Consider the following 18,974-nt stretch of genomic DNA (forward strand, 5'->3'; position numbering starts at 1 on the left):
CTGTACCATAGGACGAGAAGTGAATCCTCGGGTCTTTCAGGAAGATTCCTTCTCAAATTGATCTGTTGCGCACATCCAAGATGAATTTTTCATTGTGAGTATATTTCAGGAACTGATTTCTTCCAAGTCAACAGTAGTGAATTGGAATGTACTAAGGAGGCTCATTATGTGAGGAGTGAATGACTACCACCAAGCCGTTCAGAATTGCTTATTTTTCGGAATTTTCGAGACTCGACCTATAACAAACCTCCAGAAGCAATTCTGAAAGGATTTTGGAGGATCATGCCAGATGGAGTTAATGACTAGCAGTGAGCAGTAATTACTGTCGGATTTCTGTAATTTTCATGAACCCATCTCTACCAAAGGATCAGGAGAGAATCCGAATGGCTTTTCGAGGAAGCGTGCATGATACATCAATGGCTACATCTGATTAGTATAGAAGGTCTCATTTTTAGCAATTTACGCTACCCATCTCTACCAAGTGACCAGCAGAGCATCTGAAAGGTCTTTGGAGGATGATTCCATGAGGTACGAATTAGATGCAGTGATCAGTAATAAAGGTTTGATTTTTTAGTCATTTTCATGAACCAATCTCTAAAAACTCAGGACGAGAGAATCTGGATTGCTGGAGTCTTTACCACCAGGTGCTTGTAAAGAACGATTTTCGTACTTTGAGTAATTTGCACAAACCGATCTCTTCCAACGCACCAAGAGAGAATGCAATTGTTTTCCGGTGGATGATTCCATGCGAAATTCATCAGAAGACTGGTGAGGAATGAATTTTCTCTTTCCTACTAATTTTCACAAACCAATTTTATTCACAATCACCAGGAGTTAATTATCAAAGGATTTGGGAGGATGATTCCAAGTGTCATTAATGACTAACATTGATCAGGAAGAACTGTCTCCTTTGGAGTAATTTTCATCAAATCATGAACTGATCTCTACCAAATCACAAGAAGCGAATCTGAAAGGCTTTTGGGGGATGATTCCATTTGTCACTGATTTATAGCATTGATCAGTTCTAACTTTCTCATTTTTAGCAATTTTCACGATCAATCTCCACCAAATCCTGAAGAGAGAAGAGACTTGTGTTTTGGTGGATGTTTCCATGAGAAATAGATCAGGATACCAGATTAGGCATGTCTTTCTCATCTGGAATAATTTTCACGCACTGCTCTGTACCATAGGACGAGAAGTGACTCCTCGGGTCTTTCAGGAAGATTCCTTCTCTAATTTATCTGTTGCGCACATCCAAGGTGAATTTCTCATTTTGAGTCTATTTCAGGAACTGATTTCTTCCAAGTCAACAGGAGCGAATTGGAATGTACTAAGGAGGCTCATTATGTGAGAAATGAATGACTACCACGAAGCCGTTCAGAATTGCTTATTTTTCAGAATTTTCGAGACTCGACCTATAACAAATCACCAGAACCAATTCTGAAAGGAATTTGGAGGATCATGCCAGATGGAGTTAATGACTAGCAGTGATCAGTAATTACTGTTGGATTTTTGTAATTTTCATGAACCCATCTCTACCAAAGGATCAGGAGAGAATCTGAATGGCTTTTCGAGGAAGCGTGCATGAGACATCAATGGCGACATCGGATTAGTATTGAAGGTCTCATTTTTAGCAATTTACACTACCCATCTCTAGCAAGTGACCAGCAGAGTAGCTAAAAGGTCTTTGGAGGATGATTCCATGAGGTACTAATTAGATGCAGTGATCAGTAATAAAGGTTTGATTTTTCAGACATTTTCATGAACCAATCTCTACAAACTGAGGAGGAGAGAATCTGGATTGCTGGAGTCTTTACCACTAGGTGCTTGTAAAGAACGATTTTCGTACTTTGAGTAATTTGCACAAACCGATCTCTTCCAGCGCACCAAGAGAGAATGCAATTGTTTTCCGGTGGATGATTCCATGGGAAATTCATCAGAAGACTGGTGAGGAATGAATTTTCTCTTTCCTACTAATTTTCACCAACCGATTTTATTCACAATCAGCAGGAGTTAATTATCAAAGGATTTGGGAGGATGATTCCAAGTGTCATTAATGACTAACATTGATCAGGAAGAACTGTCTCCTTTGGAGTAATTTTCATCAAATCATGAACTGATCTCTACCAAATCACAAGAAGAGAATCTGAAAGGCTTTTGGGGGATGATTCCATTTGTCACTGATTTATAGCATTGATCAGTTCTAACTTTCTCATTTTTAGCAATTTTCACGATCAATCTCCACCAAATCCTGAAGAGAGAAGAGACTTGTGTTTTGGTGGATGTTTCCATGAGAAATAGATCAGGATACCAGATTAGGCATGTCTTTCTCATCGGGAATAATTTTCACGCACTGCTCTGTACCATAGGACGAGAAGTGAATCCTCGGGTCTTTCAGGAAGATTCCTTCTCAAATTGATCTGTTGCGCACATCCAAGGTGAATTTCTCATTTTGAGTCTATTTCAGGAACTGATTTCTTCCAAGTCAACAGGAGCGAATTGGAATGTACTAAGGAGGCTCATTATGTGAGGAATGAATGACTACCACCAAGCCGTTCAGAATTGCTTATTTTTCGGAGTTTTCGAGACTCGACCTATAACAAATCACCAGAAGCAATTCTGAAAGGATTTTGGAGGGTCATGCCAGATGGAGTTAATGACTAGCAGTGATCAGTAATTACTGTTGGATTTTTGTAATTTTCATGAACCCATCTCTACCAAAGGATCAGGAGAGAATCCGAATGGCTTTTCGAGGAAGTGTGCATGAGACATCAATGGCTACATCTGATTCGTATTGAAGGTCTCATTTTTAGCAATTTACACTACCCATCTCTAGCAAGTGACCAGCAGAGTAGCTAAAAGGTCTTTGGAGGATGATTCTATGAGGTACTAATTAGATGCAGTGATCAGTAATAAAGGTTTGATTTTTTAGTCATTTTCATGAACCAATCTCTACAAACTCAGGAGGAGAGAATCTGGATTGCTGGAGTCTTTACCACTATGTGCTTGTAAAGAACGATTTTCGTACTTTGAGTAATTTGCACAAACCAATCTTTTCCAACACACCAAGAGAGAATGCAATTGTTTTCCGGTGGATGATTCCATGGGAAATTCATCAGAAGACGGGTGAGGAAAGAATTTTCTCTTTCCTACTAATTTTCACCAACCGATTTTATTCACAATCCCCAGGAGTTAATTATCAAAGGATTTGGGAGGATGATTCCAAGTGCCATTAATGACTAACATTGAAAAGGAAGAACTGTCTCATTTGGAGTAATTTTCATCAAATCATGAACTGATGTCTACCAAATCACAAGAAGCGAATCTGAAAGGCTTTTGGTCGATGATTCCATTTGTCACTGATTTATAGTATTGATCAGTTCTAACTTTCCAATTTTTAGCAATTTTTACGATCAATCTCCACCAAATCCTGAAGAGAGAAGAGACTTGTGTTTTGGTGGATGTTTCCATGAGAAATAGATCAGGATACCAGATTAGGCATGTCTTTCTCATCTGGAATAATTTTCACGCACTGCTCTGTACCATAGGACGAGAAGTGAATCCTCGGGTCTTTCAGGAAGATTCCTTCTCAAATTGATCTGTTGCGCACATCCAAGGTGAATTTCTCATTTTGAGTCTATTTCAGGAACTGATTTCTTCCAAGTCAACAGGAGCGAATTGGAATGTACTAAGGAGGCTCATTATGTGAGGAATGAATGACTACCACCAAGCCGTTCAGAATTGCTTATTTTTCGGAGTTTTCGATACTCGACCTATAACAAATCACCAGAAGCAATTCTGAAATGATTTTGGAGGGTCATTCCAGATGGAGTTAATGACTAGCAGTGATCAGTAATTACTGTTGGATTTTTGTAATTTTCATGAACCCATCTTTACCAAAGGATGAGGAGAGAATCCGAATGGCTTTTCGAGGAAGCGTGCATGAGACATCAATGGCTACATCTGATTCGTATTGAAGGTCTCATTTTTTGCAATTTACACTACCCATCTCTAGCAAGTGACCAGCAGAGTAGCTAAAAGGTCTTTGGAGGATGATTCTATGAGGTACTAATTAGATGCAGTGATCAGTAATAAAGGTTTGATTTTTTAGTCATTTTCATGAACCAATCTCTAGAAACTCAGGAGGAGAGAATCTCGATTGCTGGAGTCTTTACCACTAGGTGCTTGTAAAGAACGATTTTCGTACTTTGAGTAATTTGCACAAACCAATCTCTTCCAACACACCAAGAGAGAATTCAATGGTTTTCCGGTGGATGATTCCATGGGAAATTCATCAGAAGACGGGTGAGGAATGAATTTTCTCTTTCCTACTAATTTTCACCAACCGATTTTATTCACAATCCCCAGGAGTTAATTATCAAAGGATTTGGGAGGATGATTCCAAGTGTCATTAATGACTAACATTGATCAGGAAGAACTGTCTCATTTGGAGTAATTTTCATCAAATCATGAACTGATCTCTACCAAATCACAAGAAGCGAATCTGAAAGGCTTTTGGGGGATGATTCCATTTGTCACTGATTTATAGTATTGATCAGTTCTAACTTTCCAATTTTTAGCAATTTTTACGATCAATCTCCACCAAATCCTGAAGAGAGAAGAGACTTGTGTTTTGGTGGATGTTTCCATGAGAAATAGATCAGGATACCAGATTAGGCATGTCTTTCTCATCTGGAATAATTTTCACGCACTGCTCTGTACCATAGGACGAGAAGTGAATCCTCGGGTCTTACAGGAAGATTCCGTCTCAAGTTGATCTGTTGCGCACATCCAAGGTGAATTTCTCATTTTGAGTCTATTTCAGGAACTGATTTCTTCCAAGTCAACAGGAGCGAATTGGAATGTACTAAGGAGGCTCATTATGTGAGGAATGAATGACTACCACCAAGCCATTCAGAATTGCTTATTTTTCGGAGTTTTCGAGACTCAACCTATAACAAATCACCAGAAGCAATTCTGAAAGGATTTTGGAGGATCATGCCAGATGGAGTTCATGACTAGCAGTGATCAGTAATTACTGTTGGATTTTTGTAATTTTCATGAACCCATCTTTACCAAAGGATGAGGAGAGAATCCGAATGGTTTTTCGAGGAAGCGTGCATGAGACATCAATGGCTACATCTGATTCGTATTGAAGGTCTCATTTTTAGCAATTTACACTACCCATCTCTAGCAAGTGACCAGCAGAGTAGCTAAAAGGTCTTTGGAGGATGATTCTATGAGGTACTAATTAGATGCAGTGATCAGTAATAAAGGTTTGATTTTTTAGTCATTTTCATGAACCAATCTCTACAAACTCAGGAGGAGAGAATATCGATTGCTGGAATCTTTACCACTAGGTGCTTGTAAAGAACGATGTTCGTACTTTGAGTAATTTGCACAAACGAATCTCTTCCAACACACCAAGAGAGAATGCAATTGTTTTCCGGTGGATGATTCCATGGGAAATTCATCAGAAGATGGGTGAGGAATGAATTTTCTCTTTCCTACTAATTTTCACCAACCGATTTTATTCACAATCCCCAGGAGTTAATTATCAAAGGATTTGGGAGGATGATTCCAAGTGTCATTAATGACTAACATTGATCAGGAAGAACTGTCTCATTTGGAGTAATTTTCATCAAATCATGAACTGATCTCTACCAAATCACAAGAAGCGATTCTGAAAGGCTTTTGGGGGATGATTCCATTTGTCACTGATTTATAGTATTGATCAGTTCTAACTTTCCAATTTTTAGCAATTTTTACGATCAATCTCCACCAAATCCTGAAGAGAGAAGAGACTTGTGTTTTGGTGGATGTTTCCATGAGAAATAGATCAGGATACCAGATTAGGCATGTCTTTCTCATCTGGAATAATTTTCACGCACTGCTCTGTACCATAGGACGAGAAGTGAATCCTCGGGTCTTTCAGGAAGATTCCTTCTCAAATTGATCTGTTGCGCACATCCAAGGTGAATTTCTCATTTTGAGTCTATTTCAGGAACTGATTTCTTCCAAGTCAACAGGAGCGAATTGGAATGTACTAAGGAGGCTCATTATGTGAGGAATGAATGACTACCACCAAGCCGTTCAGAATTGCTTATTTTTCGGAGTTTTCGAGACTCGACCTATAACAAAACACCAGAAGCAATTCTGAAAGGATTTTGGAGGATCATGCCAGATGGAGTTAATGACTAGCAGTGATCAGTAATTACTGTTGGATTTTTGTAATTTTCATGAACCCATCTCTACCAAAGGATCAGGAGAGAATCCGAATGGCTTTTCGAGGAAGCGTGCATGAGACATCAATGGCTACATCTGATTCGTATTGAAGGTCTCATTTTTAGCAATTTATGCTACCCATCTCTAGCAAGTGACCAGCAGAGTAGCTAAAAGGTCTTTGGAGGATGATTCTATGAGGTACTAATTAGATGCAGTGATCAGTAATAAAGGTTTGATTTTTTAGTCATTTTCATGAACCAATCTCTACAAACTCAGGAGGAGAGAATCTGGATTGCTGGAGTCTTTACCACTATGTGCTTGTAAAGAACGATTTTCGTACTTTGAGTAATTTGCACAAACCAATCTTATCCAACACACCAAGAGAGAATGCAATTGTTTTCCGGTGGATGATTCCATGGGAAATTCATCAGAAGACGGGTGAGGAAAGAATTTTCTCTTTCCTACTAATTTTCACCAACCGATTTTATTCACAATCCCCAGGAGTTAATTATCAAAGGATTTGGGAGGATGATTCCAAGTGCCATTAATGACTAACATTGAAAAGGAAGAACTGTCTCATTTGGAGTAATTTTCATCAAATCATGAACTGATGTCTACCAAATCACAAGAAGCGAATCTGAAAGGCTTTTGGGGGATGATTCCATTTGTCACTGATTTATAGTATTGATCAGTTCTAACTTTCCAATTTTTAGCAATTTTTACGATCAATCTCCACCAAATCCTGAAGAGAGAAGAGACTTGTGTTTTGGTGGATGTTTCCATGAGAAATAGATCAGGATACCAGATTAGGCATGTCTTTCTCATCGGGAATAATTTTCACGCACTGCTCTGTACCATAGGACGAGAAGTGAATCCTCGGGTCTTTCAGGAAGATTCCTTCTCAAATTGATCTGTTGCGCACATCCAAGGTGAATTTCTCATTTTGAGTCTATTTCAGGAACTGATTTCTTCCAAGTCAACAGGAGCGAATTGGAATGTACTAAGGAGGCTCATTATGTGAGGAATGAATGACTACCACCAAGCCGTTCAGAATTGCTTATTTTTCGGAGTTTTCGAGACTCGACCTATAACAAATCACCAGAAGCAATTCTGAAAGGATTTTGGAGGGTCATGCCAGATGGAGTTAATGACTAGCAGTGATCAGTAATTACTGTTGGATTTTTGTAATTTTCATGAACCCATCTCTACCAAAGGATCAGGAGAGAATCCGAATGGCTTTTCGAGGAAGTGTGCATGAGACATCAATGGCTACATCTGATTCGTATTGAAGGTCTCATTTTTAGCAATTTACACTACCCATCTCTAGCAAGTGACCAGCAGAGTAGCTAAAAGGTCTTTGGAGGATGATTCTATGAGGTACTAATTAGATGCAGTGATCAGTAATAAAGGTTTGATTTTTTAGTCATTTTCATGAACCAATCTCTACAAACTCAGGAGGAGAGAATCTGGATTGCTGGAGTCTTTACCACTATGTGCTTGTAAAGAACGATTTTCGTACTTTGAGTAATTTGCACAAACCAATCTTTTCCAACACACCAAGAGAGAATGCAATTGTTTTCCGGTGGATGATTCCATGGGAAATTCATCAGAAGACGGGTGAGGAAAGAATTTTCTCTTTCCTACTAATTTTCACCAACCGATTTTATTCACAATCCCCAGGAGTTAATTATCAAAGGATTTGGGAGGATGATTCCAAGTGCCATTAATGACTAACATTGAAAAGGAAGAACTGTCTCATTTGGAGTAATTTTCATCAAATCATGAACTGATGTCTACCAAATCACAAGAAGCGAATCTGAAAGGCTTTTGGTCGATGATTCCATTTGTCACTGATTTATAGTATTGATCAGTTCTAACTTTCCAATTTTTAGCAATTTTTACGATCAATCTCCACCAAATCCTGAAGAGAGAAGAGACTTGTGTTTTGGTGGATGTTTCCATGAGAAATAGATCAGGATACCAGATTAGGCATGTCTTTCTCATCTGGAATAATTTTCACGCACTGCTCTGTACCATAGGACGAGAAGTGAATCCTCGGGTCTTTCAGGAAGATTCCTTCTCAAATTGATCTGTTGCGCACATCCAAGGTGAATTTCTCATTTTGAGTCTATTTCAGGAACTGATTTCTTCCAAGTCAACAGGAGCGAATTGGAATGTACTAAGGAGGCTCATTATGTGAGGAATGAATGACTACCACCAAGCCGTTCAGAATTGCTTATTTTTCGGAGTTTTCGATACTCGACCTATAACAAATCACCAGAAGCAATTCTGAAATGATTTTGGAGGGTCATTCCAGATGGAGTTAATGACTAGCAGTGATCAGTAATTACTGTTGGATTTTTGTAATTTTCATGAACCCATCTTTACCAAAGGATGAGGAGAGAATCCGAATGGCTTTTCGAGGAAGCGTGCATGAGACATCAATGGCTACATCTGATTCGTATTGAAGGTCTCATTTTTTGCAATTTACACTACCCATCTCTAGCAAGTGACCAGCAGAGTAGCTAAAAGGTCTTTGGAGGATGATTCTATGAGGTACTAATTAGATGCAGTGATCAGTAATAAAGGTTTGATTTTTTAGTCATTTTCATGAACCAATCTCTAGAAACTCAGGAGGAGAGAATCTCGATTGCTGGAGTCTTTACCACTAGGTGCTTGTAAAGAACGATTTTCGTACTTTGAGTAATTTGCACAAACCAATCTCTTCCAACACACCAAGAGAGAATTCAATGGTTTTCCGGTGGATGATTCCATGGGAAATTCATCAGAAGACGGGTGAGGAATGAATTTTCTCTTTCCTACTAATTTTCACCAACTGATTTTATTCACAATCCCCAGGAGTTAATTATCAAAGGATTTGGGAGGATGATTCCAAGTGTCATTAATGACTAACATTGATCAGGAAGAACTGTCTCATTTGGAGTAATTTTCATCAAATCATGAACTGATCTCTACCAAATCACAAGAAGCGAATCTGAAAGGCTTTTGGGGGATGATTCCATTTGTCACTGATTTATAGTATTGATCAGTTCTAACTTTCCAATTTTTAGCAATTTTTACGATCAATCTCCACCAAATCCTGAAGAGAGAAGAGACTTGTGTTTTGGTGGATGTTTCCATGAGAAATAGATCAGGATACCAGATTAGGCATGTCTTTCTCATCTGGAATAATTTTCACGCACTGCTCTGTACCATAGGACGAGAAGTGAATCCTCGGGTCTTACAGGAAGATTCCGTCTCAAGTTGATCTGTTGCGCACATCCAAGGTGAATTTCTCATTTTGAGTCTATTTCAGGAACTGATTTCTTCCAAGTCAACAGGAGCGAATTGGAATGTACTAAGGAGGCTCATTATGTGAGGAATGAATGACTACCACCAAGCCATTCAGAATTGCTTATTTTTCGGAGTTTTCGAGACTCAACCTATAACAAATCACCAGAAGCAATTCTGAAAGGATTTTGGAGGATCATGCCAGATGGAGTTCATGACTAGCAGTGATCAGTAATTACTGTTGGATTTTTGTAATTTTCATGAACCCATCTTTACCAAAGGATGAGGAGAGAATCCGAATGGTTTTTCGAGGAAGCGTGCATGAGACATCAATGGCTACATCTGATTCGTATTGAAGGTCTCATTTTTAGCAATTTACACTACCCATCTCTAGCAAGTGACCAGCAGAGTAGCTAAAAGGTCTTTGGAGGATGATTCTATGAGGTACTAATTAGATGCAGTGATCAGTAATAAAGGTTTGATTTTTTAGTCATTTTCATGAACCAATCTCTACAAACTCAGGAGGAGAGAATATCGATTGCTGGAATCTTTACCACTAGGTGCTTGTAAAGAACGATGTTCGTACTTTGAGTAATTTGCACAAACGAATCTCTTCCAACACACCAAGAGAGAATGCAATTGTTTTCCGGTGGATGATTCCATGGGAAATTCATCAGAAGATGGGTGAGGAATGAATTTTCTCTTTCCTACTAATTTTCACCAACCGATTTTATTCACAATCCCCAGGAGTTAATTATCAAAGGATTTGGGAGGATGATTCCAAGTGTCATTAATGACTAACATTGATCAGGAAGAACTGTCTCATTTGGAGTAATTTTCATCAAATCATGAACTGATCTCTACCAAATCACAAGAAGCGATTCTGAAAGGCTTTTGGGGGATGATTCCATTTGTCACTGATTTATAGTATTGATCAGTTCTAACTTTCCAATTTTTAGCAATTTTTACGATCAATCTCCACCAAATCCTGAAGAGAGAAGAGACTTGTGTTTTGGTGGATGTTTCCATGAGAAATAGATCAGGATACCAGATTAGGCATGTCTTTCTCATCTGGAATAATTTTCACGCACTGCTCTGTACCATAGGACGAGAAGTGAATCCTCGGGTCTTTCAGGAAGATTCCTTCTCAAATTGATCTGTTGCGCACATCCAAGGTGAATTTCTCATTTTGAGTCTATTTCAGGAACTGATTTCTTCCAAGTCAACAGGAGCGAATTGGAATGTACTAAGGAGGCTCATTATGTGAGGAATGAATGACTACCACCAAGCCGTTCAGAATTGCTTATTTTTCGGAGTTTTCGAGACTCGACCTATAACAAAACACCAGAAGCAATTCTGAAAGGATTTTGGAGGATCATGCCAGATGGAGTTAATGACTAGCAGTGATCAGTAATTACTGTTGGATTTTTGTAATTTTCATGAACCCATCTCTACCAAAGGATCAGGAGAGAATCCGAATGGCTTTTCGAGGAAGCGTGCATGAGACATCAATGGCTACATCTGATTCGTATTGAAGGTCTCATTTTTAGCAATTTATGCTACCCATCTCTAGCAAGTGACCAGCAGAGTAGCTAAAAGGTCTTTGGAGGATGATTCTATGAGGTACTAATTAGATGCAGTGATCAGTAATAAAGGTTTGATTTTTTAGTCATTTTCATGAACCAATCTCTGCAAACTCAGGAGGAGAGAATCTGGATTGCTGGAGTCTTTACCACTATGTGCTTGTAAAGAACGATTTTCGTACTTTGAGTAATTTGCACAAACCAATCTTATCCAACACACCAAGAGAGAATGCAATTGTTTTCCGGTGGATGATTCCATGGGAAATTCATCAGAAGACGGGTGAGGAAAGAATTTTCTCTTTCCTACTAATTTTCACCAACCGATTTTATTCACAATCCCCAGGAGTTAATTATCAAAGGATTTGGGAGGATGATTCCAAGTTCCATTAATGACTAACATTGAAAAGGAAGAACTGTCTCATTTGGAGTAATTTTCATCAAATCATGAACTGATGTCTACCAAATCACAAGAAGCGAATCTGAAAGGCTTTTGGGGGATGATTCCATTTGTCACTGATTTATAGTATTGATCAGTTCTAACTTTCCAATTTTTAGCAATTTTTACGATCAATCTCCACCAAATCCTGAAGAGAGAAGAGACTTGTGTTTTGGTGGATGTTTCCATGAGAAATAGATCAGGATACCAGATTAGGCATGTCTTTCTCATCTGGAATAATTTTCACGCACTGCTCTGTACCATAGGACGAGAAGTGAATCCTCGGGTCTTTCAGGAAGATTCCGTCTCAAATTGATCTGTTGCGCACATCCAAGGTGAATTTCTCATTTTGAGTCTATTTCAGGAACTGATTTCTTCCAAGTCAACAGGAGCGAATTGGAATGTACTAAGGAGGCTCATTATGTGAGGAATGAATGACTACCACCAAGCCGTTCAGAATTGCTTATTTTTCGGAGTTTTCGAGACTCGACCTATAACAAATCACCAGAAGCAATTCTGAAAGGATTTTGGAGGGTCATGCCAGATGGAGTTAATGACTAGCAGTGATCAGTAATTACTGTTGGATTTTTGTAATTTTCATGAACCCATCTCTACCAAAGGATCAGGAGAGAATCCGAATGGCTTTTCGAGGAAGCGTGCATGAGACATCAATGGCTGCATCTGATTCGTATTGAAGGTCTCATTTTTAGCAATTTACGCTACCCATCTCTAGCAAGTGACCAGCAGAGTAGCTAAAAGGTCTTTGGAGGATGATTCTATGAGTTACTAATTAGATGCAGTGATCAGTAATAAAGGTTTGATTTTTTAGTAATTTTCATGAACCAATCTCTACAAACTGAGGAGGAGAGAATCTGGATTGCTGGAGTCTTTACCACTATGTGCTTGTAAAGAACGATTTTCGTACTTTGAGTAATTTGCACAAACCAATCTTTTCCAACACACCAAGAGAGAATGCAATTGTTTTCCGGTGGATGATTCCATGGGAAATTCATCAGAAGACGGGTGAGGAAAGAATTTTCTCTTTCCTACTAATTTTCACCAACCGATTTTATTCACAATCCCCAGGAGTTAATTATCAAAGGATTTGGGAGGATGATTCCAAGTGCCATTAATGACTAACATTGAAAAGGAAGAACTGTCTCATTTGGAGTAATTTTCATCAAATCATGAACTGATGTCTACCAAATCACAAGAAGCGAATCTGAAAGGCTTTTGGGGGATGATTCCATTTGTCACTGATTTATAGTATTGATCAGTTCTAACTTTCCAATTTTTAGCAATTTTTACGATCAATCTCCACCAAATCCTGAAGAGAGAAGAGACTTGTGTTTTGGTGGATGTTTCCATGAGAAATAGATCAGGATACCAGATTAGGCATGTCTTTCTCATCTGGAATAATTTTCACGCACTGCTCTGTACCATAGGACGAGAAGTGAATCCTCGGGTCTTTCAGGAAGATTCCTTCTCAAATTGATCTGTTGCGCACATCCAAGGTGAATTTCTCATTTTGAGTCTATTTCAGGAACTGATTTCTTCCAAGTCAACAGGAGCGAATTGGAATGTACTAAGGAGGCTCATTATGTGAGGAATGAATGACTACCACCAAGCCGTTCAGAATTGCTTATTTTTCGGAGTTTTCGAGACTCGACCTATAACAAATCACCAGAAGCAATTCTGAAAGGATTTTGGAGGGTCATGCCAGATGGAGTTAATGACTAGCAGTGATCAGTAATTACTGTTGGATTTTTGTAATTTTCATGAACCCATCTCTACCAAAGGATCAGGAGAGAATCCGAATGGCTTTTCGAGGAAGCGTGCATGAGACATCAATGGCTACATCTGATTCGTATTGAAGGTCTCATTTTTAGCAATTTACGCTACCCATCTCTAGCAAGTGACCAGCAGAGTAGCTAAAAGGTCTTTGGAGGATGATGCTATGAGGTACTAATTAGATGCAGTGATCAGTAATAAAGGTTTGATTTTTTAGTCATTTTCATGAACCAATCTCTACAAACTGAGGAGGAGAGAATCTGGATTGCTGGAGTCTTTACCACTATGTGCTTGTAAAGAACGATTTTCGTACTTTGAGTAATTTGCACAAACCAATCTCTTCCAACACACCAAGAGAGAATGCAATGGTTTTCCGGTGGATGATTCCATGGGAAATTCATCAGAAGACGGGAGAGGAAAGAATTTTCTCTTTCCTACTAATTTTCACCAACCGATTTTATTCACAATCCCCAGGAGTTAATTATCAAAGGATTTGGGAGGATGATTCCAAGTGCCATTAATGACTAACATTGAAAAGGAAGAACTGTCTCATTTGGAGTAATTTTCATCAAATCATGAACTGATGTCTACCAAATCACAAGAAGCGAATCTGAAAGGTTTTTGGGGGATGATTCCATTTGTCACTGATTTAGAGCATTGATCAGTTCTAACTGTCTCATTTTTAGAAATTTTCACGATCAATCTCCACCAAATCCTGAAGAGAGAAGAGACTTGTGTTTTGGTGGATGTTTCCATGAGAAATAGATCAGGATACCAGATTAGGCATGTCTTTCTCATCTGGAATAATTTTCACGCACTGCTCTGTACCATAGGACGAGAAGTGAATCCTCGGGTCTTTCAGGAAGATTCCTTCTCACATTTATCTGCTGCACACATCCAAGGTGAATTTCTCATTTTGAGTCTATTTCAGGAACTGATTTCTTCCAAGTCAACAGGAGCGAATTGGAATGTACTAAGGAGGCTCATTATGTGAGGAATGAATAACTACCACCAAGCCGTTCAGAATTGCTTATTTTTCGGAGTTTTCGAGACTCGACCTATAACAAATCACCAGAAGCAATTCTGAAAGGATTTTGGAGGGTCATGCCAGATGGAGTTAATGACTAGCAGTGATCAGTAATTACTGTTGGATTTTTGTAATTTTCATGAACCCATCTCTACCAAAGGATCAGGAGAGAATCCGAATGGCTTTTCGAGGAAGCGTGCATGAGACATCAATGGCTACATCTGATTCGTATTGAAGGTCTCATTTTTAGCAATTTACGCTACCCATCTCTAGCAAGTGACCAGCAGAGTAGCTAAAAGGTCTTTGGAGGATGATTCCATGAGGTACTAATTCGATGCAGTGATCAGTAATAAAGTTTTGATTTTTTAGTCATTTTCATGAACCAATCTCTACAAACTCAGGAGGAGAGAATCTGGATTGCTGGAGTCTTTACCACTAGGTGCTTGTAAAGAACGATTTTCGTACTTTGAGTAATTTGCACAAACCAATCTTTTCCAACACACCAAGAGAGAATGCAATTGTTTTCCGGTGGATGATTCATGGGAAATTCATCAGAAGACGGGAGAGGAAAGAATTTTCTCTTTCCTACTAATTTTCACCAACCGATTTTATTCACAATCCCCAGGAGTTAATTATCAAAGGATTTGGGAGGATGATTCCAAGTGCCATTAATGACTAACATTGAAAAGGAAGAACTGTCTCATTTGGAGTAATTTTCATCAAATCATGAACTGATGTCTACCAAATCACAAGAAGCGAATCTGAAAGGTTTTTGGGGGATGATTCCATTTGTCACTGATTTAGAGCATTGATCAGTTCTAACTGTCTCATTTTTAGAAATTTTCATGATCAATCTCCACCAAATCCTGAAGAGAGGAGAGACTTGTGTTTTGGTGGATGTTTCCATGAGAAATAGATCAGGATACCAGATTAGGCATGTCTTTCTCATCTGGAATAATTTTCACGCACTGCTCTGTACCATAGGACGAGAAGTGAATCCTCGGGTCTTACAGGAAGATTCCGTCTCAAATTGATCTGTTGCGCACATCCAAGGTGAATTTCTCATTTTGAGTCTATTTCAGGAACTGATTTCTTCCAAGTCAACAGGAGCGAATTGGAATGTACTAAGGAGGCTCATTATGTGAGGAATGAATGACTACCACCAAGCCGTTCAGAATTGCTTATTTTTCGGAGTTTTCGAGACTCGACCTATAACAAATCACCAGAAGCAATTCTGAAAGGATTTTGGAGGGTCATGCCAGATGGAGTTAATGACTAGCAGTGATCAGTAATTACTGTTGAATTTTTGTAATTTTCATGAACCCATCTCTACCAAAGGATCAGGAGAGAATCCGAATGGCTTTTCGAGGAAGCGTGCATGAGACATCAATGGCTGCATCTGATTCGTATTGAAGGTCTCATTTTTAGCAATTTACGCTACCCATCTCTAGCAAGTGACCAGCAGAGTAGCTAAAAGGTCTTTGGAGGATGATTCTATGAGTTACTAATTCGATGCAGTGATCAGTAATAAAGGTTTGATTTTTTAGTCATTTTCATGAACCAATCTCTAGAAACTCAGGAGGAGAGAATCTCGATTGCTGGAGTCTTTACCACTAGGTGCTTGTAAAGAACGATTTTCGTACTTTGAGTAATTTGCACAAACCAATCTCTTCCAACACACCAAGAGAGAATGCAATGGTTTTCCGGTGGATGATTCCATGGGAAATTCATCAGAAGACGGGTGAGGAATGAATTTTCTCTTTCCTACTAATTTTCACCAACCGATTTTATTCACAATCCCCAGGAGTTAATTATCAAAGGATTTGGGAGGATGATTCCAAGTGTCATTAATGACTAACATTGATCAGGAAGAACTGTCTCATTTGGAGTAATTTTCATCAAATCATGAACTGATCTCTACCAAATCACAAGAAGCGAATCTGAAAGGCTTTTGGGGGATGATTCCATTTGTCACTGATTTATAGTATTGATCAGTTCTAACTTTCCAATTTTTAGCAATTTTTACGATCAATCTCCACCAAATCCTGAAGAGAGAAGAGACTTGTGTTTTGGTGGATGTTTCCATGAGAAATAGATCAGGATACCAGATTAGGCATGTCTTTCTCATCTGGAATAATTTTCACGCACTGCTCTGTACCATAGGACGAGAAGTGAATCCTCGGGTCTTACAGGAAGATTCCGTCTCAAATTGATCTGTTGCGCACATCCAAGGTGAATTTCTCATTTTGAGTCTATTTCAGGAACTGATTTCTTCCAAGTCAACAGGAGCGAATTGGAATGTACTAAGGAGGCTCATTATGTGAGGAATGAATGACTACCACCAAGCCATTCAGAATTGCTTATTTTTCGGAGTTTTCGAGACTCAACCTATAACAAATCACCAGAAGCAATTCTGAAAGGATTTTGGAGGGTCATGCCAGATGGAGTTAATGACTAGCAGTGATCAGTAATTACTGTTGGATTTTTGTAATTTTCATGAACCCATCTCTACCAAAGGATCAGGAGAGAATCCGAATGTCTTTTCGAGGAAGCGTGCATGAGACATCAATGGCTACATCTGATTCGTATTGAAGGTCTCATTTTTAGCAATTTACGCTACCCATCTCTAGCAAGTGACCAGCAGAGTAGCTAAAAGGTCTTTGGAGGATGATTCTATGAGGTACTAATTAGATGCAGTGATCAGTAATAAAGGTTTGATTTTTTAGTCATTTTCATGAACCAATCTCTACAAACTCAGGAGGAGAGAATATCGATTGCTGGAATCTTTACCACTAGGTGCTTGTAAAGAACGATGTTCGTACTTTGAGTAATTTGCACAAACGAATCTCTTCCAACACACCAAGAGAGAATGCAATTGTTTTCCGGTGGATGATTCCATGGGAAATTCATCAGAAGATGGGTGAGGAATGAATTTTCTCTTTCCTACTAATTTTCACCAACCGATTTTATTCACAATCCCCAGGAGTTAATTATCAAAGGATTTGGGAGGATGATTCCAAGTGTCATTAATGACTAACATTGATCAGGAAGAACTGTCTCATTTGGAGTAATTTTCATCAAATCATGAACTGATCTCTACCAAATCACAAGAAGCGATTCTGAAAGGCTTTTGGGGGATGATTCCATTTGTCACTGATTTATAGTATTGATCAGTTCTAACTTTCCAATTTTTAGCAATTTTTACGATCAATCTCCACCAAATCCTGAAGAGAGAAGAGACTTGTGTTTTGGTGGATGTTTCCATGAGAAATAGATCAGGATACCAGATTAGGCATGTCTTTCTCATCTGGAATAATTTTCACGCACTGCTCTGTACCATAGGACGAGAAGTGAATCCTCGGGTCTTTCAGGAAGATTCCTTCTCAAATTGATCTGTTGCGCACATCCAAGGTGAATTTCTCATTTTGAGTCTATTTCAGGAACTGATTTCTTCCAAGTCAACAGGAGCGAATTGGAATGTACTAAGGAGGCTCATTATGTGAGGAATGAATGACTACCACCAAGCCGTTCAGAATTGCTTATTTTTCGGAGTTTTCGAGACTCGACCTATAACAAAACACCAGAAGCAATTCTGAAAGGATTTTGGAGGATCATGCCAGATGGAGTTAATGACTAGCAGTGATCAGTAATTACTGTTGGATTTTTGTAATTTTCATGAACCCATCTCTACCAAAGGATCAGGAGAGAATCCGAATGGCTTTTCGAGGAAGCGTGCATGAGACATCAATGGCTACATCTGATTCGTATTGAAGGTCTCATTTTTAGCAATTTACGCTACCCATCTCTAGCAAGTGACCAGCAGAGTAGCTAAAAGGTCTTTGGAGGATGATTCTATGAGGTACTAATTAGATGCAGTGATCAGTAATAAAGGTTTGATTTTTTAGTCATTTTCATGAACCAATCTCTACAAACTGAGGAGGAGAGAATCTGGATTGCTGTAGTCTTTACCACTATGTGCTTGTAAAGAACGATTTTCGTACTTTGAGTAATTTGCACAAACCAATCTTTTCCAACACACCAAGAGAGAATGCAATTGTTTTCCGGTGGATGATTCCATGGGAAATTCATCAGAAGACGGGTGAGGAAAGAATTTTCTCTTTCCTACTAATTTTCACCAACCGATTTTATTCACAATCCCCAGGAGTTAATTATCAAAGGATTTGGGAGGATGATTCCAAGTGCCATTAATGACTAACATTGAAAAGGAAGAACTGTCTCATTTGGAGTAATTTTCATCAAATCATGAACTGATGTCTACCAAATCACAAGAAGCGAATCTGAAAGGCTTTTGGGGGATGATTCCATTTGTCACTGATTTATAGTATTGATCAGTTCTAACTTTCCAATTTTTAGCAATTTTTACGATCAATCTCCACCAAATCCTGAAGAGAGAAGAGACTTGTGTTTTGGTGGATGTTTCCATGAGAAATAGATCAGGATACCAGATTAGGCATGTCTTTCTCATCTGGAATAATTTTCACGCACTGCTCTGTACCATAGGACGAGAAGTGAATCCTCGGGTCTTTCAGGAAGATTCCTTCTCAAATTGATCTGTTGCGCACATCCAAGGTGAATTTCTCATTTTGAGTCTATTTCAGGA

The sequence above is a fragment of the Eretmochelys imbricata genome, unplaced genomic scaffold, assembly GCF_965152235.1.
Source record: "Eretmochelys imbricata isolate rEreImb1 unplaced genomic scaffold, rEreImb1.hap1 Scaffold_29, whole genome shotgun sequence".
Classification (NCBI taxonomy): domain Eukaryota; kingdom Metazoa; phylum Chordata; order Testudines; family Cheloniidae; genus Eretmochelys; species Eretmochelys imbricata.